At 36.8% G+C, this 17280-nt stretch overlaps 1 long non-coding RNA gene across 1 annotated transcript; it reads left to right on the forward strand.

Moving 5' to 3' along the window:
• The first annotated feature begins 16403 nt into the window (after positions 1–16403).
• LOC113618282 (uncharacterized) lies at positions 16404–16738 on the forward strand. The gene is made up of 2 exons (XR_003431964.1): positions 16404–16436; positions 16578–16738. It is a non-coding gene; the product is annotated as an uncharacterized LOC113618282 (long non-coding RNA).
• Positions 16739–17280: the final 542 nt, after the last annotated feature.

Genomic DNA, 17280 nt, shown 5'->3' on the forward strand with positions numbered 1-17280 from the left:
TTTATTGTCTTTGGAGCAACTGTAAATGATACTGTGTCTTTAATTTTGGTTTTACACACACTCATTGTAGTATATAGAAATATGTGTTGCTCTTGTATCCTATAACTTGCTGAACTCACTTGTTACTTCTAGGAGTATTTTTATAGTTGCCTTGGGATTTCTATGTAGGCAATCATAGCATTTGCAAATAGAGACAATTTTACTTCTTCTGCCTTTAATTTGTGCCTTTTAATTTCATTTTCTTGCCTCTTTGCAGTGGTTAGAACTTCCAGTACCATGTTGAGTGAGGGATGAAAAGGGACATCCTTGCCTTGTTCACAATCTTAGGGGAAAACATCCAATTTTTCCATTAATTCATTTAAAAATATTTATAGGGCATGAATATGAGTTTTTGTGTTGTTATTTGCATTTCTGAACTAAGTGTCTAAAGGCAAAAGTGACCCTTAAACAGATGAGTTAAATGAAGCCATGGCAAAAATTGGAACAAAAACTTTCACACCCTGAGCTCTAACCAGGTGTTAAAGCAGGTATCAAGGAAAGAAGGTATCATTGTGAATTATAAAGATTCATTTTACAACTTTAATAGAATAAAAATGCATCTAAATGTATCAATAATATTCTGAGTTTAAATTTAAGATTAGCACCTAAATTATGATGCTCAGACATGTGGTAGTTAAATGGTATCTGTTAAATAGGAAATACTTATACATATGTAGATGTTTATAATTCTAGAATGACAAGTAGATTATACATAGTTTTTCACATGTATCCTCTTGTAAAACACTGAGAATAAAGGTATTTTTTCTGTATTTCTTAACTGAAATTCTATTACAAGATATTCAAATATAGTTCTGCCCAATAGAAAAGAGAAGATTTGTAAAAAGGAGTATTGAGCAGCTTTAGTAGATATACATCCTATCAAAATTTACTAACAAAAGTAATAAATATTCTCAGAAACATCATAGATAGAGACATGTTGGATATCTTTGACATGTACAACCACATAGCTCTAAAACTTGGAACTTGATGGAGATTGGTGAATTGATTTACTCTGGCTCATTTGCAAACATATGTAATTTTCAAATATATGAGTTATCCTTTTGAATTTAAAGAAATATATTTTTAGTATAGCTAAAATTTCCAGAATTGTAAAATAAAAAATTATGCATATTAGAAATGAGACAGTCACGGTCTCCTGGTTTTCCATTTGAATTGGGCAAATATGGATTTGGTAGGTGGCATGTCTCCTGAAAATAGTGTTACATTTTATAAGAGTGATTAAGTCGTCCAGTGCTCAAAGAGAGAGAGAGCATTTTGAAATCAGCCAAGAACTCAAGGAGCCTAGAAAAAGTTGATGAGTGTTCTTAGAAGGATCTTATGAGCAGGTTAGTTTCAATTTTCTGATTACTGCAACAGGGAAAAAGAGACTGCTACTGCCATCTGTTGGTCAAATAAAACATCGTCCACTCAGCTCAGCCGATTACTTTGCTGCTAAGCACAATCTTCCCCCAAAATGCAAAGGATTCTTGCTAACACTGACTGCATTAGTTCTGAAAAACTTATTCTGCTAGAATACCAAAAAAAGGTTACTGTTCAAATAAACTTCTTTCTGTCCTGTGCATTGCACCTTCCTGGTTCTTTCTGTTTAAGAAAGGGGAAATGTTCGTTTTCCAACAAAAATCAAGAGATCTGCAAAAACAGTTTCGCTCAGAAGTAAAGTAAGAGTGATTCACTGTGTTCTCATGTGCGGGGGGTGGTGCAGGGTAGAGAGGGAGAACAGAAAGAGATGAGCGGTAGAAAAGAAGGGACAACAAAGAGAGAAGCTGTGATATAGCAGATATTCCTGGAATGGGGCACAAGTAGTTTGAAATACCTTTTTTATCTTTCTGATGACAGCATTATATTTAGGAAACGACCCTTAGCTAGGATGTAAGAATTCTTGTGCCTTGTTCTCCAAGGTGTGGACCCCAAACTGGGTGCATTAGCATCACTTGCTTGCTTATTAAAAATGCAGAGTCTCAGGTTCAATCCAAGAGTCAGAATCTAATTCAGAAATTGATTTTTCTTAATCAAATTTGCATTTCAAAAAGATTCTCAGATGATTCTTATGCAAATCAAAGTTTAAAAAGGGATATTCTATAAAGTTGGCTTCCATTAATGCATCAAAACAGATTATTTGACATGTTTGTCTACTACATTTATTGATTCTAAAATGCACATGTTTATATTTTAACATCTTTAAAAGTAAAATATGCATTATAATCTATAATGTCTAATATTTTAGCTAGCAGAAGGTTTTTTTCTTTTTTTTGGTATATAATGATGCACCTTGAAAGTGATGGAGTCTTTGATTATGAGAAACATAGTAGGCATCATTTTGTTAAACAGAGAAAGAATCTAGAGGGATGAAGCATAAAGCAGGTAATAATAAAAACAGCTAATATTTCCTGAGCACTTACTACACACTACATATTTTGATAAATATGCATTTTATACTAAATCATAAGAGACACTATAATTGGCCCTATTTTGTACATAGACGCTAAGACTTCAGTTAAATAAATTTCTATGTCACCATATGGACTATAAATGTAGATTCAGATACATACTTAGGTCTATCTGATTCCAAATGCTCTTAACCATGAAGGCATCGCTTCTGATAGACTTTTTGTTAGTACAGGAAAGACTAGAAATGGGAAAGAATCTGACATTTTGGGGGGGGCTAGGAGGGAATGTTAAAGGACATGGCAATTTGAGGACCTAGAAATGTAAGAAAGGCATATATCAAAGGGAAGATGATATTCAAAACTGTTGTTATAGAAATAAGTTTCAAAACTCTGAGTATGAGGAACAGAAGAAGAGAACAGGCTGGAGTAGGGGCTGTGAGCCACACCCATTATATCTCTATCATCAATTGAGTACTTGCTATTTCCTGGGTACCATAACAAGACCTTTATATACAAGAACCACCATATCAGTACGCCCACTTTAAAGATGAAGAAAGAGATGCTTAGAGGACTTGAGATCTTAATGTTAATGTTGCACAAACAGTAAATGGTAGAGCTGAAAATTCCTAATTTGTATTCACATGATCAACTAGTAGGGGAGGCAGGTAAGCAGGTATGAATGAAGTTGCTTCACCCATAACAAAGGTGACCAGGAAGGTGTCCAGTTTGCATGAAATAGTCTGCTTTATAGTTCTCCCAGGTAAATTATAAATGGGGCCCCCATGCACTCTAACAGTTGTCATGGGTTGGACAATAAACCATATGGTCAACCTGGGCAAGTCAAAACAGTGGGTTCCATTCAGGTTACTTAGTGCACCTCAGTCAAGTAAGTGGCTACCAGATACTAAAGTCAGAAAGGTAAACAGAGAAGTATTTTCATGACTTGGCCCAAACCATATGCAACTATGATCTCTAAGAATAACTGCATCCTACAACTAGATCCTCAAGGCAGGGATTCTCTCAGCTGACACCAGTTTAGAAATAAACATTATTTATTACACTATATAAATATTACTAATAATGATGCTGATAATATCTTCCCATTAAAGGTTGCACTCACTGCTGTATAAGCCTCCTCCTGATGACAAATGGCCCACAGATTAAGTCAAGTTATGTATAAATACTACAGCATGCCAACCGAGAATAAAAGTAGCACAACTTCAAAACAATTGTGGCAAAAAGCCATTTCCTATTGTCACTAAGTGTTTTAAAGGTTTTTATAATATAATAAAAACATGCCCACGTGATTTGTGGTTTCACAATATATATCTTCTTTCACAATTGGAAAATTTATTAAATATACAGTCCATCAACTTAATTGCTATGAAAGCCTGACTGAGTCCTGAGCAGAATGAATTCCCTCAGGTGCGCTTAGATCTGTTTGGCTTAGAGGCACTTTAATGCTAGGTGGATGCAGGGATCTCTCTGTTCCAATCCATTGATCTCCGAAAGTCTAGAAACACTTCCTGTATTTTCATAGACAGTATTTCTCCCATCTTATTTGAATACATAGTGAAGGAATACAGTTACCAAGTGACTTTTTTAATTTATGCATCAGTGGGATGATATTTTTAAAACATAAAAGTAGAGAAATACTAGCACTTTAACGAGTGAGGAAAACTACAGGGAAAAAAAGGAAAGCAATTCAAAATTTTACAGCTGGAAAAAAGTTTATATTTCTAATATTTTGCTTGTGGAATTTTGATTTTGAAACTACAAATAAGGATCTTAGATTTTGTGGCTCTAAATCATTAGGGGTGAAGCATATTGCAAACCCAAACCTCTTTAGTCAATAGAGACAATTTACAATGCTTCATCTTTTCTTCTCAATAGTGCAAATTTTGCTTTACTTAGAGGAATATTCTCGCGCATAGCCTATATAACCATGATCTCAATCACTGTTTTTTTTCTTTTTTGCTTGAAAAGTGGGTAGAGAATATTAGACTAGTAGAAAAGTTAAGGAGGAAAAAAATGCATGATTTGTCTTGAATACTTGTATAATAAAGACTGGGTTACTAACAATTCTCTGGAAATAAAAATAGAATTTGGGTAATAAAATTGTCTAACCTTTTTTTTTCCTTTGTGCTTACTCTTGTTTCAGTCGCTTATAGGCTGCCGCGTGCAGAGGCCTCACATCTGGCCCTCCAGACCAGAGTTCCCAGTGTGAAACGGCTGCGCTGACACCTCAGCTCAATCTGTGGGCAGAAGCACCCACACGCTGCTCAATTCAAGATGGCGGGGGGCCGTGTGCAGAGACGCTGCACCCACCCCTGCAATCTGGAGCGTAAGCAGCGCAGCTGCACCTGCCCGATGAGAACTCCGCCCCTCCCCCGCCCCCACAGGAGATCCCTATAAAGCAGCCCCGCCCACGGCCTGTGGGGAGATGAAGCTGCGTGTGCTCTAGAGTGGGAGCTCCCACCTCTCCATTCTCTGATCAGAGAACAAAGCTTTCCTTTGCTTCTGAAAAAAAAAAAAAAAAAAAAACCTGGGTTACTAAAAAGAATTCCTACCCTTGAACTTCATAGTTGATCTCCTATACTTCCTACTTTCATCACATAACTTTCTTTCCCTTTCTGGATTGTGTGACTAGGATTATTTGCTGGGTTGATTCGTTCATATTCTTATTGTTACAGCCAGCTCTGTATTCCAGGTGTTATTAATATATATTTGTTCTTATTGTTGTAAAAACTGAAATTAAATTAGGAATGATGTTATTTTCACAAGGTCATATATAAACAATTAATTACAGCATAGGTCTCTCTGATTAAAAGCCCATAATAAGACCTACCAGTTATTTAAGCCTACCATGTGCCAGGCACTGTATAAATTATCTCAACAAAGCTTCAAATTAGTATCATTTTACACATGAAAAAATTAAGATGCAGAGAAATGAAGTGATATGCTGAAGGCTACAACATAGAGTTTGGATTTGAACTCTTATCTGTGTGGTGCAAAAACTGTACATTTTTTATTATACCAATTTTGTGATAATTGATTAATTAAGCTGTTACATGAAAATACCAACATTAGATGTGCTGTTTCAGGCATTAGATAAGCTAAGGTGTGAAGACTAGTTACCGCTGAAGAAAAAGTGTTACATCTTTAAGGTAGAAAAGATCTAAATATGAGGACTAGTTTAGGCAGATAATAACCATGGAGATCCTATACATGGCCCAACTACTTATAAATGTTGTTGGAAAAGGTAGTTTTGCTTTAGAGAAATCACTTATATGATTTGTATTTCTCCCTGATGAAAAGGAATTTATTCACTTTCTTAGAGCAAAACAAACAAATATCAATTGATATCCTTATCTTTAATCTATTAGGAAATCATACTTATTTGATGCTTATATGACTCATTCCTCAATTTATTCCATTTTATCTTTAGTTTCCCTTTTGGAAAAAAAAATTCTTCACAGTAGTTTAACCAATAACAGAACTTTAAAATTTTGAAATTCGTCTCTATATGAGACATTTGTTCCCTTATTGTTTTTCCCCTATTTACACATTTTTTTACTCAAAACAATAAGAAAGTCTAGTAATGTGTTTATGGAATAAAAGTAAAAGGGAAAGTTCAGGTAATTATCCTCTGTATACGAATTCCCTCCACATAGAAGTGACAGGCAGAGAAGAGAAGCTGGGTTTTCTATAATGAGTTAACACAGTTGGCTTCATATACCAATTAAAAGCACTGTCTAATGGCTCAGGTTTCCTCTCTTTGCCTGTAGCTATAATGAGAAGAAAGAGAAAAGAAGTTAATTTTACTAGTAAATACTCATGCTTTGCCTAATTTTGAATTGGGCAAAATTCAATTGTTTGAGCACATGGTAGAAATCATGTTTATTTTAGTCCTGAGACCCTAAGATATTTTTTCTATAGCACATGGTAGGCAGAGACCTCTATTTATGCATTTAGGTCATGTTTTTATTTATGCCTTAGTATTTTTAAAAATACCAGATCAAACTGTAAGCCAATCCATAATGCCTTCTGCATAACTGTGTGGGAGTTAAACCACAAATATTATCTATATTTATGTGGGGCCGCCCCACCCGTTGGCTGTCTTCATAGCCCTGGTTTACTAGGACTGACACTCTTGAGTAGCAGTGGCGCCACATCCATTTGGCACAGCTGTCTACATGGGACCTTCCGTCTGTTGTCTTTCTTTGGCATGAATCAATGAATAGAGTCATGCAAAAGTGTGTATCTAGTCACTGGGGATGCCTGGCATTGTGATAATGGAGACTGCTCATCTGGCACTCTGTCCTACGGTTTCTGAATTATCTCCTTGCCATTCAGGTTTTTGGCTGGTCTGATAAACATGTGTCAAACTCCCCATACTCGAGAGCAGTGTGCACAGCAGCAGGGGACATGGAGGAGTGTACTTTAGTGGAGAGACGTCACCTCAATCTTCTGGTTGGTAAATTCTCACTGAGCTGCTCAAATAGCCCTTTAGTTTGGGTTTTAAGGGGCATACTTTCTTGGAGTTATAGAGTTGTACTCTGTGGTTTTACATACACTACTCTTAAGTCCCAGATATACTGATGACCCAGTTGTATCACAGTACAACAGTTTCATAGAAGTCTACAGATTTGTGACCTGGAAAAAGATTCAGATGTTTTCAGAGGAGTTACCAGTCAATCACAAATACTTATTATACAAGCTTGCAATGTGCCCACAGTCTTTAAAAGAAGGAGGCAGAGGGGGTGGGAGGGAGAGGGAGAGAAAGAAAAATTAATTGTGGTGACAAGAAAAAAATGAAACTGGCTAAAAGTATGAAAGAACTTTCAGATAATGTAAAGCTACTTTAGGCTTCATAGTCAGGCAAGGTCAAATGCAGCAGGCAGATTGGTACCGGGCATGGAAAGCTGAGCAGGAGTCACACAGGTGGTGAAGTTAAAGGACCATTGACATCATCAACAAATGTTCAGTGGGTATCTGTAATATGCATAGTGCAGGAGATTGTACAAGAAGTGGGGAAACAAAGTGATATAAGACAATCTCTTTACTCAGGATCTTACGATCTAATCAGAAGCACACATTACCAGAAAAACAAATAGTAATTCATGCCAACAAATTATAATGCTAAGGTGGAGATTCTGACAGTAAATGCAACCTAAGGTCAGAAACATGGGATTAGGTGGCCAGGAAAGAATGAGTGAATGAGGTGAAATTTAAAAGCCTCTCTAAAAGGTAAGCTGGTCTCAGATATGCAGAAAATACACCCCAAACATTGTTTTATATCCAACATGCATATTAATTAAACATAAACAAAGTTTGTAACAGGACTAGTGGGAATAAGTGAGAATTAAGGTCAAAGAGCTATGAATCGTAGAGTCATAAATTTAGAAGGGACTAGAATACCACCCAGCTTAAATGTGGCATTCACAACCATGGCTTTCACAACCAGGAAGCTTCTACAAAAACACTTTACAGCATAAGGGGTACTCTATTAGGTAAATTGCACCTGGATTGTGTAGGACTATTCATGCCAGGCTTAATAAAAGTTCATGAATTACTCTCTAAGAGGCAAAGAATCACTGAAAATCACTAAAAGTACTTGAGCAGGGAAGGTATGTATTAAAATATATATGCAGATGATAGGTATTAAAATCTATCAATCAAAATACCAGTTTTCTGATCCATTAGAAGATCTGAGCAAGAGAGATCAATGAGGAGACCTTTGAACTTGTCAAGCCATAAAGTGATATGAATAGGTGAAGGGTGGTGGCAGCAGAAATAGTGAAGTGATGGGTCAGTTGTTAGAATTAAGAGAGGTTGAAGAAAATGCTAGTTTGGTGGGAAACAAACATTGATTTCAGTTTTAGGCATGCTCATTTTGAATTAACAGTGGGACAGGACAGAAATTTAGCATGAAAAATATACAAGATTGACACCTTCCAGGATGCCTATAGATCGATAGAAGACTCAGTTTGATCATTGAGCGTGGGGTGAGGTCTTCATCCTGCATCACAATGGAAGTTAAGATTGGAAGTATAAAAACAAGTCATAATTATCATGAAATTGAAAAAAATTCTAAATGTTTCTGTTTATAAAACTGACAAGTTGAGCTTTTAATTAATTTTTCTTCCCACATATTCAAAAATGTTTCAGGTCTGTTTTCTGTCCATCAATCTGTGTGGCAAAATGCAACCCCAAGATGGAACTGAATCCTTCTGCTGGTCTATTATTTATTGGTAAGCCTCAGATACTCCTAGCAATTCTGCTGCTTTGTTAAATGGAGAGCAGTAGCAGAAGCATTTACATAGACATGTTTCTTCCTTGCAAAACGAAGTGGCCTTAAATTCTACTTTCCCCTCCTACTTCCTGACTTCCAAACACCAGGCAAAAAAAAAACAAAAACAAAAAAACCATAAACAGTAGGGTTTCCTTCTATATCTAATTTCTGTGTCCAAATGAATACCAAAAAACTTGATGTGATAGCTGACTAAAGATAAACATAAAGCAAATAAGTGGAGCAATCAATAAACAATATGGTTAAATCCATTCCACGAATACTTTTATTGCACCATATTGAATTAATACAAATGCCTTTGGTACAAAAGCAAAATTATTTATGAAACAATAGAAAATCTGTTCTTGAGTAGAAGAAAAAGCACTGCACATGATTTCAGTGAAAAAAAGAACCAGATGTTACACATACTTTAAAAAAACACAATCCCATATGCAGTTACCCATGAAATATTCAACACATACATAAGTTTAGGGTTTACTGCCTTGATTTCTTTCTTCCCTCTCACCTTCATGCTAATCTTCCACATGTCAGCATTTCTTTGAAATCAGGGTGTGTCACTCAAGTAGAGAATAGAGAGCCAATTGAGGATTGATTCCAGTTAAAATTTTTGTTGAGTGCCCAGGGATGTCCTCATCCATAAAAGGAAGAGGGTGCAGTCACTGCATGTCAAGAATGCAGGCGTGCAGGCATCATGGTACAATTTGCCTTCTGTAGAACCAGAGTGGATAGACCTCTGGAAATGACGTTAATAATTAAGAGATGCCTGTGCAAGAAAAGGGGTTATTTAAATCGTCCAGATTCCTCTACTGCAGAAGAAAGGTCGACATAAGATTATCAATTTAATTCCCACCACTAAAAGTGACCTATGTTGTCTCGGTTACAAAATCGAACCCTTGATTATGGTATTCCAACTGAAATTAAGTTTATATATGAAAGGTTTTTTTTTTCTTTTTTTAAGATAACACAGAATTGCAAGCAGCCAACTACACCAACCATATGTTTACCATCTCTTTGCTCTCTTTTCAACTGACACAAAAGCCCTAGGAATTTCCTACATTTGGGGTTTTTGTTAGCTCTTCTTTTTAAATTTGCTCTTAGACTTTTGACATTGATTTTATTTTTATTGTTTTTCCACTATTGGATCTGGTATATTATGAAGCCCATAGCCATCATTAGGAAATACACAGATACCATATCACCCATTCAAAAATGCAAACCCTTATGTTCTTATATGCTGGTTTCTCTCTTTATACGTTTAAAAATACTGGTACTATCTCATATGCCCACATTACTTCCAGATTTCTTCCTGAAAGTAAGAGTCAATCATTTGGCAAAGAATCTCAGGACCCCAGATCCTAGAAGTTTCAAAGGGCACTGGAGGCTGACAGTGTGGGTTTTCCCTAGACCAATAGCTAAGCCCCTGTAGGCAAGATTAGATGCCTGGGCTGGAGGAGAAGGTGTTCTAAGCACTCTAATTATTTCACAAATATATCAATCACGAGCTTTCCCTAATATTTTATAAAGCATACATTAGCAGCCAACATCCCTTCCTTCATTCAAAGCAGGTGAGTCACAGATCTAGATATTTGGGATTCATTAATTAACAAAGACAGAAAGACTCCCTGCCCTCCATAGAGCACTTATATCAAAGATAGTGTAAATTTAGAATTGGATATGAATATGGAAATACACATATAATGGTCATGTTTTATCATATATATATACATATACTTATATAAATGCTATTTCTCTAGATAGATATATCTATATAAGTAAATACATACATATAAAATGAAAACACACCCATTTATATATATGCATATATGCGGCTGTCTTAACAGAGCATGTATGGTTTATACACATACTCTTAGAAGGCAAACAGAGACTTGACTACATCTTGTTTGAGAACAAGAGTCATGGCCTTGTCAAATTAATCTGCCTTCTCTAATATGGAAAAGCATGGCACAGGCAGAGCAAATACTCTCATGACACATGTAGGAGATTTTCCTGAAGTTCTGCCATAACGCTTTTAATCCATTTTAATCCAAAAAATAATTTGAGTTGGACCACAGAAATAGATCCCTCACAAGACAAGATAATGAAGAAAATTAAAAACAGATGGGGAAGAGTGCAAAAAATTCAAACCAGTACATCATCAGATACTATGAACAGAGGTAATGTATAAACTATTCCAATCATCAGGACTGAGCAGAGAGTCGCCTGTAGATAGTATTATACAATACCTGGTGATGTGCCATTTAGTCATCAGATATTCACCACTGGATGTATTACAAAAATGTTTTCCCTGTACAGTAAGAAGAGTTCACGTATTTGGAATTATTGGATTGGCCAAGAAATTCGTTCGGGTTTTTCCTGGAAGATGTTACGGGAAAACCCGAATGAACTTTTTGGCCAACCCAATAACTAAGCTAAGCAGAGGCTTTTTCTTTTAACATTGTCTCCCCTTAGAGAAAAAAAAAACACTACAAGAAGGGCATTGAGGAAGGAAATAATTAAAAACTGTTTTGAGTGGGAAATTACCAATCATGATTGTTGATATTAAAAACTATAAGCTCCAATAAGCTTTCTCCTCTTTTCCTCTTTACCTCTCCTTCATCACTTTTAATATATCTTTCTTTCATTCCATACTCAGTCTTATACAGTTTCTCTTAAAAATAAGCCATGATCAGGAAATTCTTTAACTCTTTAAATCTATGCACATTTAAAGAGACAGTGGATAGTGTCAAGTGTAAAGTTGGGAAGAAGACATGTCTGCAAATGCCTGAATAAATGCCCAAGTGGAAACAGAGCCAAAGATTGGCATTTGAAATATCCCAGAGGGCAGAATGGTTGTTATGAGTGGGTTTGGCTATTAGCCTTTCTGCAGGGTACTTAAGTCATAGATGGTGATTTTCATTCAATACCTAGGTTTGAGGTATGAAGCTTTAGAAATGAGATATACCAGCAAGGTAGTCAAGAACGAGGATGGGTAATCTAGTTAGATGACACTTGGATGTCCACTTAGGCAGGAAGACACTGGCCTTGAGGAAGTCAGTCCTTAAAAATGGAAGCCCAAGTCACCAAATGAGTTCGGAGGCAACTCCAGCACCCACGTAAGGAGCAGATCAAGACAAAGCAAAAGTCAGCACCCCAGGGGCACTAAGAAATTAGACAGGCAATGAGAGCATGAATTAAAATAGAAACCAAATCAGAAGCTGAGGGCAGAGACAAGTACAGTTAGGACCTTTGGTAATAGACACTCTGGTGCCAAAAACATCTTCAGAGCAGAAACAACACAGAGAGTTTAAAAACTATGTGAGGTCCAAGTGTCAGCCCTATGAACCATGGTCTCAGGTCAGGTTTGCCACAAATGTAACCAGTGGCACAGGAGACAGCCTGAGAGGATATCATGATATTAGTTAGTTTGGTACAAAGAGTTCAGAAAATAATACTACCATTAATCAGATTCCATCTATATGTTTGGCACAGTGTCAGATGCTATGCCTACATTTTTTCTAATCCTCACAAGCACTCTTTAAGGTAGGTATTATTAATCCCATCCATACTAATGAAGGATTTAAAGACAAGAAAGGGGCACACTTAAACTTTTAAGTCCAGATTGATCTAGGAGTTAAAGCAGAGTTGACTGCATGGATAGGGATTTCAAGGAGAGGAGGAAAGCGTGGGGAGACAATGAACAGATGGTCTTTTAGCTGATTTTCTGGGAGCATTATCTGTAGTTACCTGCCATATGTAGTAGTCATGAGGGTTTGAATATCTACTCAAAATTATAAGGTGAAACCCTATTATGTGCCAGATAATATCTAGGCATCTGGAATAGTCACGAGTTAGATAGTATACACTCTCCCCGAGTCCATATGCTAGTAGTGGATGCCCAAATGGATTTTCTAAACCAATCATGGAAATCCCATGTCCAATATCTAACCTAGACTGTGGGACATGAGAAGTCAGTTGAGGACATTTGAGGAAGATTTTCTTTCCATAAAAGTTACAATCCTTCCCTTTCATGTGCAAGCACAAAGAAAATAAGCTCAATGTGAAGTTGACACTGAGGATGACAGAATGACAGAGAAAACAGAGGTACCCAAAGACATTATTGAGTATCTGATCATACTATTCTCTGACCTGCTCTGTTTATGGACTTTGGTTATGTGAAATAATTTCCTGACTCAATGTGTAAGTCACCATAAACTGGGGTGTTCTGTAATTTGTAGCTAAAACTTCTCAACCTGATGCACAGACCAGGAACTGAATCAAAGTACCTGTCCTATCAGCTAATTTTAGCAAATAAATTAAGCCTCTGAAGGGACAGAACCAAAGAGTATTATATGGGTTGGGGTGGGGGAGGTAGAGAGACAAAATCCAAAATGTAACAAGTAGAGGAGTAATGTTGAGAGGATAGAAAGAAAATGACCAATGAAAAAGCAAAGCATGAGGTGTGAAAGGCCTTTTCTAAAAAACAAAACAAAAATATAAGGGAAAGAACCAGAATCAAGTACTGAAAAGACAAATCACCAAGTTGCCTTCCCAAAAGATTTTCTGGAATAAAATTTGCTTTTCCCAGAATTCCAGGAGCAGATTTAATACCCATCATTTCAATTTGTCCTTATTAATTTTAAAGATGCAGGTTGTAGAATCTCCTGCCAGAGTCAAATAGCATTGACCTTGATAATTTTCATTACAATGAACTCACTATCTTCTGTGAAGAGCCCTTTCAACCACTGTGATATTTCTACACTTGGCCCCAGTTTCACACTGGAGATATTAACTCAAAGGTAGAGCCAGTGTAGAAAAGGAGAAAATGAATTTGATGAAGAAGACTCTTAGATTTAAATCTCATTTTTTAAAAAATGGGCTTTTTAGTGAAACCAGCTATTATTAATATTGTTTTGTTCTGCTGATTGGCAGTTTTTACAATATTTAACTGAATTCTCAAGCTTAAGTGCAAGTAGTTTTCTTTAAACAGTAAAAAGAAATATTACAAGGAATATGTGCATTTAAAATATCAAAATATCCTTTAAAAGGATTAAACCTGAGAATGTTAGTAAACACTACCATCTACTATAGTAGCAATTAAGTATTACTTATATTTTGCAAGCTTTAAATACTGTTATTTTACAAAGAGCACAGTTTTACATAGAAACAATATAAAATTAAAACAATAGCTCATTGTTAAACTTCCATCTAAGGATACCACACATAATTGAGTTACATTAACTCTCACGAAATAGGACCCTGTGGTGACATCCTGATTACCATTCTCAATTAACACTGCTACATTTTTTAATGCCTATGTTTAATGTCAAAACATTAGAGGCTTACAGGATAAGAAATCTATTAGTGTTTCAAAAATATGTTCCAAACCAGAGAGACTAGAAACAGAATGAAACCATATGTCATTTGCACTAAGGTGATAATTCCAGCAATATGAATTAATCAAGTTTCTCAAGGGAAGGCTATAATTTAAAAAGTAGTAAAGAAATTCAGAACACTAGGTTGAATCAGCTTGTTTAAGATGCAAAACAACAAATCTGAAAAAAATTGAGAAGTATTACACATGGGAGAGAAAACATTTCCATATTTCTAACTGCCATGTGTGTCTATTCAAATCAAACGATGACCTTTCCATGTGTTCTTGTTTATTAATGATGACCCTCACAATACCAGGCAAAACGTTTGCCCTCAGTATATGGTTTTTAAATAAATGAACAGCTTAAAGAAAAAAAACCAGGGGAAAAACCTTCAAAATTTAGGATTATAATGGAAAGAAGCCTGAAGAAATGTAATCTAGATCTGGGTTTTAGTCCTAACTTTGCAGTTATTTATTTTTAGAAACATGTGCAAATTATTTGACACACAATTATTACATCTCTAAATTTACTTAGTGGATTACTAGGTCTCTAAAACTTCCTCCCAACTCTTCATTCTGTCACTAAAACTGTGACTTAGCTTTAAAAAATCAAGCCAATAAAATATCCCAGAAGTTGAGACAAAGAAGTATGGAAAATGGCCAAAAATTAGTAACGGTAAATGATTTGAAAGATTGTGTTTGTTTTTAAGACTGGAACCATCTGAATAAAATTAGATGAAAATGATCCCTTAGGGTCTTAATACATTTAAATAGAAACAACCAATCTAAAATACAAAGACTACAACCTTGAAGAAAAGAAAAAAGTAAATTTCCAAATAGAAGATACTAATATTTAGAAGTTGTTAATTTATACATCCAGTCAAAAAAATGTATTAAATGTGCTCATCATGCCAGGTACCCTGCTAAGGACAGAGGGTATAAGGATAAAGGAGAGAATCTGTTCTCTAGGAAGTACTAGTCTGGCAATGAGTTCACAATATATTCTAGAAATATAATTCTAAGGGTTGAAAAAAATGCCACAAAAAAAGAAGTTCAGACAATAATAGTGTAGTCCTCAGATTAAAATTTATGTATTTTTTAAACATACAAAATTAAAATATAATTATTATTTTCATCTTGGATTTGTTGGGAAAGTCAAATTAATTGAATTGAATATTAATTTTTAAAAATGATAAGTTAAATGAGAAAACAGGCTAAAACAGGACGTTCTCTTGCATTTGACTTAGCAAATGCATAAGCATTCTAAAACATCTTTAGAGAGACCTACAAGATGGTGAAGGAATAAGACGTGGAGATCACCTTCCTCCCCACAAATACATCAGAAATACATCTATATGTGGGACAACTCCTACAGAACACCTACGGAGCGCTGGCAGAAGACCTCAGACTTCCGAAAAAACAAGAAACTCCCCACGTATCTGGGTAGGGCAAAAGAAAAAAGAAAAAGCAGAGACAAAAGAATAGGGACAGGACCTGCACCAGTGGGAGGGAGCTGTGAAGGAGGGAAGGTTTCCACACACTAGGAAGCCCCTTCGCGGGCGGAGACTGCGGGTGGCGGAGGGGGAAGCTTCGGAGCCGCGGAGGAGAGCGCAGCAACAGGGGTGCAGAGGGCAAAGCAGAGAGATTACCGCACAGAAGATCGCTGCCGACCAGCACTCACCAGCCCGAGAGGCTTGTCTGCTCACCCGCCAGAACGGGCGGGGGCTGGGAGCTGAGGCTCGGACTTCTGAGGTCAGATACCAGGGAGAGGCCTGGGCTTGACTGCGTGAACACAGCCTGAAGAGGGCTAGTGTGCCACAGCTAGCCAGGAGGGAGTCTGGGAAAAAAGACTGGACCTGCCTAAGAGGCAAGAGACCATTGTTTCATGGTGCGTGAGGAGAGGGGATTCAGAGCACTGCCTAAACAAGCTCCACAGACAGGCGAGAGCCGTGGCTATCAGTGCGGACCCCAGAGACAGGCATGAAACGCTAAGGCTGCTACTGCAGCCACCAAGAAGCCTGTGTGTGAGCACAAGTCACTATCCACACCTCCCCTCCCAGGAGACTGTGCAGCCCGCCACTGCCAGGGTCCCGTGATCCAGGGACAACTTCCCCAGGAGAACACACGGTGCGCAAATCCAAAGCTGAACCCCAGGAGCTGTGGGAACAAAGAAGAGAAAGGGAAATTTCTCCTAGCAGCCTCAGGAAGAGTGGATTAAATCTCCATGATCAACTTGATGTACACCGAATACCTGGAGAGACAAAGAATCATCCCAAAATTGAGGCAGTGGACTTTGGGAGCAACTGTAGACTTGGGGTTTGCTTTCTGCATCTAATTTGTTTCTAGATTTATGTTTATCTTAGTTTAATATTTAGAGTTTATTATCATTGGGAGATTAGTTTACTGATTTGGTTGCTCTCTTCCTCCTTTTTGTTTTTATGTATAGATACATATGTGTTTTTTTTTCCTTTTTCTCTTTTTGTGAGTGTGTAGGTGTATGCTTCTTTGTGCCATTTGGTCTGTATAGCCTTCCTTTTACCATTTGTCCTAGGGTTCTGTCCGTCTGTTTTTTTGTGTTTTTTTTCTTAGTATAGTTTTTAGAGCTTGCTATCATTGGTGGATTTGTTTTTTTGGTTTGGTTGCTCTCTTCTTTCTTTCTTTTTTCTTTTCTTTTTTGTAATTACTCTTAATTTTTTAATTTTAATAATTATTTTTTTATTTTAATAACTTTTAAATTTAATTTCTTTCTTTCTTTCTTTCTCTTTTTCTCTCTTTTCTTCTGAGCTGTGTGGCTGATATGGTCTTGGTGCTCCTTCCAGGTGTCAGGCCTGTGCCTCTAAGGTGGGAGACCCAAGTTCAGGACACTGATCCACAAGAGACATCCCAGCTCCATGTGATAACAGTGAAAGCTCTCCCAGATATGTCCATCTCAATGCTAAGAGTCAGCTGCACTCAATGTCTAGCAAGCTACAGTGCTGGACACCCTATGCCAAAAAACTAGCAAGACAAGAACACAGCCCTATCCATTAGCAGAGAGGCTGCCTAAAATCATAATAAGGCCACAGACACGCCAGAACACACCACTGGATGTGGTCCTGCCAACCAGAAGGACAATATACAGCCACATCTCCAGAACACAGGCACTGGTC

Source organism: Aethalodelphis obliquidens, unplaced genomic scaffold (genome assembly GCF_003676395.1).
Source record: "Aethalodelphis obliquidens isolate GAN/ISIS:26980383/991018 unplaced genomic scaffold, ASM367639v1 scaffold1, whole genome shotgun sequence".
Lineage (NCBI taxonomy): Eukaryota > Metazoa > Chordata > Mammalia > Artiodactyla > Delphinidae > Aethalodelphis > Aethalodelphis obliquidens.